General features: G+C 41.7%; 1 pseudogene; it reads left to right on the top strand.

The window, feature by feature from the left end:
* The first annotated feature begins 2448 nt into the window (after positions 1–2448).
* On the top strand, positions 2449–3695 carry LOC121808876 (annotated as a pseudogene).
* The last annotated feature ends 1380 nt before the right edge of the window (positions 3696–5075 follow it).

Genomic DNA, 5075 nt, shown 5'->3' with positions numbered 1-5075 from the left:
TTGTTGACTGCGGCGGCCCGCCCCGTCCCGATACTACTAGATGTGTTGCGACGAGAGACATCAACCCTGACAGATTTGAGGGACTTGGCAACGAAGATTCAGTCGGGTGACGCCCCCCTCATCTGTCCTTCGTCGACGGCCTAATTTACTTTAACAGGAGGATTTTCGTCAGCCCCGCTTCTACTATGAAGAGGCTGCTGCTGGAAGAGCACCACAACATGCCTGTGGCTGGTCACCCGGGCCATGATCGGACTTTCCGTCTGCTTGCGGCGGGTTTATTGGCCGAAAATGAGAAAGGATGTTAGGGATTTCGTGGACGCCTGTGTCGTCTGTCAATCGATGAAGTATTCCACCCAAAAGCCGGCGGGGCTGCTCCAACCTCTCCCGGTCCCATCCCAGGTTTGGGAGGATGTGTCCATGGATTTCATAACAGGGCTACCGCAATCCAGAGGATACACGACTATAATGGTGGTGGTGGACAGACTGTCCAAATATGCTCATTTCGCTGCTCTTCCCACACGTTTCGATGCCCTCCGGGTAGCCCACCTTTTTGTTAACACAGTAGTAAGGCATCACGGCTTTCCGAAGACTTTGGTTTCGGATCGGGACTCCGTTTTTTTAAATGCAGTCTAGGAGGAACTTTTACGTCTCAGTGGGACCAAGCTCAACTTCACTACGGCCTACCATCCACAGTCGGATGGCCAGACTGAGATTCAAAACAAAGGCCTCGAGCAATACTTGCGTGCTTTCACGGCGGATAGACCTTCTACTTGGTCAAATTTTCTGCCTTGGGCGGAGATATCTCTAAATTGTTTTCATCATGTCGGGTTGGGGACCTCGACTTTTCGGGCATTGTATGGGCGGGAACCTCCCTTATTGGTGGCCGCTCAGCCCTCGGCTAAAACCCCACCAAGTGTGGCTGAGATGATTAGACAGAGAGGGGAGTTGTTGGAGGAACTGAAGCGGAATTTATCAAGAGCTCAGCAGCGTATGAGGGATACAGCGAACAAGCACAGGCTGCACATTGAATTTGAGATTGGTGATTTTGTATGGTTGAAGTTGCAACCGTATAGACAGCACCACTCTGTGGCCAAACCGCTATCTGCTAAGCTGTCCAAGCGTTTCTATGGTCCGTTCGAGATTTTGCAGCGGATTGGCCCAGTCGCGTACAAGCTGAGATTACCCGAAGGCAGTCGCATCCACAACGTCTTCCATGTTAGTCTTCTACGCGCATTTGTGGGAAGCAATGAGGTGTTGCCCTTGCCGGACAAATTCGTGGGCGATCGACCCATTGCTCACCCGGTAGCGATTTTGGACTCCCAAACAATGTGGCATAAGGGTGCGGCAACCGAGCACGTGTTGGTGAGGTGGTCGGACGGGTCGGATTCACTATCCTGGGAACCGCTTGACGAGCTGCAGCGTCGATTTCCTACAATTGCCCTTGAGGCCAAGGAGATACATAATTGTTATGAATCCTCCTGACCCACCAGTTATTGATTCACCGATGGAGGGGACGGCGGAGTCCACCCCGGAGGCCTCGCCGATTAGCAAGATGGGAGAACCTACCCCGGCTACATTATCGGATGACACGCCGGCGGGACTTGGGAAACAGACGGAGGAGGTTAGGGAGAAGGTGGAGAAGAGAGAGTTAAGGCCGAGGAAGGGACTCAAGCAGCCGGAACGCTACCATGACTTCGTGTCGAAGTAGCCTGCCAGCTGCTCGACGAAAGGCCTGAACCAGTTACTGTTTTATTCCAAATTAGACTAGCGATTTTTCTTTATTTTATTTTACGTTTATTATTTTGAACGAATATTGTGTCGAGCAATTTATAAGCTCCGTCGGGTTTTCTTTGTTGGTTCTTTCCGGATGTATAGGTTTAGGTCGAACCAACCCTAGGGTCCTAGCTATTATAAATAGGGTATCTCATTAATTCTAAATTAATGAATGAAAGTATTATTGGCCCACTTATCGTGTCAACACTCTAAAAAACCTACCGTGTTGCCGACGGAAACCTCTTCCGCGCCAACCTTCACATTTTGGCCGCCGACCCTGTTCGCGGGGCGCCGGAATTCTTGGTGTTACTCTCGTAACCGGGTAGCAATCTACGTTAAGAGAAGGAGCCTCTTAACATAGTAGTAGTAAGGAAATCAAGCGAGACCACTTTCGTATTTCTTCATTTAATTTGGCTTGATGATCACTAAAGACAATAAAGGATAATTCGAAATGGCAAGAGTGCATGAACTACCCAAATTAGGTTAAAGGAGCACTGAGTGTGTGGATGAAAAATACTCATTTTTTTAGATAGTTTCTCTTTTTTTGAGTCTTGAACAACTGTAAAGATGAAAATTAGTCGAAATTCACCCTCCCGTCGTTGCCTCACTCCATCTATATAAATGGATCCTACCACAACCATTTTCACTCACCTCATCACTCAGTTAATTCTTCTCACTCCGGATTATAAATCATCTGGAAATGGCTAATCTGGCATTTGTTTTTGGCCTTTTAGGTACGTATCCGAACTCCCATGCAGAAGCATGCAAATATATTAGATACTAATATTTTGTTGCGATTCTTGTCTGTAGGTAACATCGTGTCGTTCATGGTCTTCCTTGCTCCAATGTGAGCTTTCCATCAAAATCCGATTGATAATTTCTCTTTATGATTGTTGTATCTTTCAAAATTGTTGACAACTTTGCAGTCCAACATTTTACCAAATCTACAAGAAAAGATCAACCGCAGGGTTCCAATCCGTCCCATATATTGTGGAGTTGTTCAGCGCAATGATGTGGATGTACTACGCATTTCTGAAGACCTACACGACCCTCCTCATCACCATCAACTTGGTTGGCTGTTTCGTCCAGTCTACATACATCTCCTTCTACCTTGTTTTCGCAACCAAAGACACTAGAGTAAATTAAAGAAATCCCCAACACCTTTTTTTGCTTCAGTTTTCGCTATTTTATTTGATTCTAATAACTTTATCTTGATCAGATCCAAACTGTGAAGCTGCTTCTTTCGTTGAATGTGGTTGGATTTGGACTAGTTCTGTTCCTAACACAATTCTTTGCAACTGAAGCAAGCCGCGGTAGTATTGTGGGGTGAATTTGCCTTGTCTTCTCTCTCTGTGTGTTTGTCGCGCCTCTAGGCGTCGTGGTAAGTACCTACTTACATGTAACATACATATACTCGAAACTCAGAGTCTAATAATTAGGGTTTTTTGAATATGCAGAGACAAGTGATAAGAACGAAGAGCGTGGAGTACATGCCGTTTCTTCTCTCGTTTTTCCTAACCCTAAGCGCGGTTATGTGGTTCTTCTATGGATTGCTACGCAAGGACTATAATATTGCTGTAAGTGTAATTTTATTTAAATTCAAAAAATCAAACTATAGTAGCACATGAAACCCTAACTTCTTGTTTTGTTTATCTATGTAGATTCCTAATATTCTGGGATTCAGCTTCGGGGTGATTCAAATGGTGCTTTATTTGATCTACAAAAACGCGAAGAAAGGCAGGTTGCAAGAGAAGCAGTTGTCTGAAGTACTAGAGATTAAAATAGAGGAGCACAAGATTAGTGAATTGAAGGAACAGATCATTGATGTTGTTAAGCTGGGAGGAATGGTTTTGGAGATTATTCCTCTAGTTGCAGATGAAGCCATTATTCTTGGAGGGGAGAAAACCTGCAACGTAGAATGATGAATAATAAATTAATTACTCCATTTGTGTTGAATTAGCTTGATTTGGAAGTGGCATAAGTGCCACATTGCTTTAATTGATTTCTAGATTGTTATGAGTTTGGCATTTGATTGATGGTTGTGCTTAGGTGTATGTCATTGGAAAAGGTCAAGTGTAATATATGCTTCAATTAATTATTTGTGGCTGCTCCTTTGCCTAAAATCTAGGTAATGATGATATTGGATCCTAATTAAAGATGCATAAAGTTTTGGTGGTGAAGATAAATAAGCAAAACATGGTAATAACACACATTTTCATTTATGGTAAATTACAAAGCTCCATGATAAATGAGTTATCCTTTTTAGTAAAACTTGATGTATAAAAACCAGAAATATTATGTGTAGTAAATTAAGAAAAAAAAAGGTTCAGTTCAGAGCTTTGCTATAAAACGAGATCACAAAGAAGCAAAATCTTTTTCCCTTACATTTATTTTGCAAATAATATTGGTAAACTGCTTTGTTTGTATTCATATATAACAAGTAAAAAAAGAATATTCTATTTGTCGGCTAGCAATCTATATGACAAGTGACAACACTCGTTTTCAAATATGAGAATTGAGAACTACTTCAAAATTCTTACCAGGTTGAATGACTTCATCGTGAGGGGAATTTACCAACTTAAAACAAGATTAATTACACTTAACATGATACTACAACCCTAGGCCTAGAAAAAAATCTCCAAGTTTTGAAGATGCAGAATAAACTCAAACTTCTGAAAATATTATGAATACGACAAAAGTGTATATTTTCAAGCGTGAAACTCCAACATTGAAAACCCGAATCCAACATAACATCTAAATACAATGAAGAGTAAATCAATTGGTAAAACGTTTCCTCTCCAACTAATAGGTCGCGAGGATTCGAATAACTATATATATGAATGGATGAAGAATCATTATTGATCATCTTTAAAATAAATAAATATACATAACATCTAAACTAAACAAGGGGGGTTTTCCATTTTAAGAATCTACAGCAGGATAACAGAATGAAATCAGTATAAGGTAGTAGATTTCGATTTTGTGTGGGTGATCAATGACTAGAACGTAGAACTGAACTTCAAGATTGGCCCACCATCTATATCTACTAAATAGAAATAGGTAGGCATCTAGACATGGTGACAAAAAACATGAGTTAAAAGTGAAGATATTGCCGAACTACAAAGGATCCTTTTATTTATGTAAGAACAAGTAAAATGAGTAGAGCAATGCTTTTTGAGTTGGATATTCTTTTCTTAGGAAAGCAACTTGCATTTAATTAATGCTCTTCTAGGTTATATCTGAGATACCTTACACATTCTGGGCCATACCTTGTTTTAATTGATTAGCTCCGCATACACGCT

Source organism: Salvia splendens, chromosome 6, assembly GCF_004379255.2.
Source record: "Salvia splendens isolate huo1 chromosome 6, SspV2, whole genome shotgun sequence".
NCBI lineage: Eukaryota > Viridiplantae > Streptophyta > Magnoliopsida > Lamiales > Lamiaceae > Salvia > Salvia splendens.
Note: the sequence above shows the minus strand (reverse complement) of the source record. Positions and strands in the feature narration are given on the sequence as shown.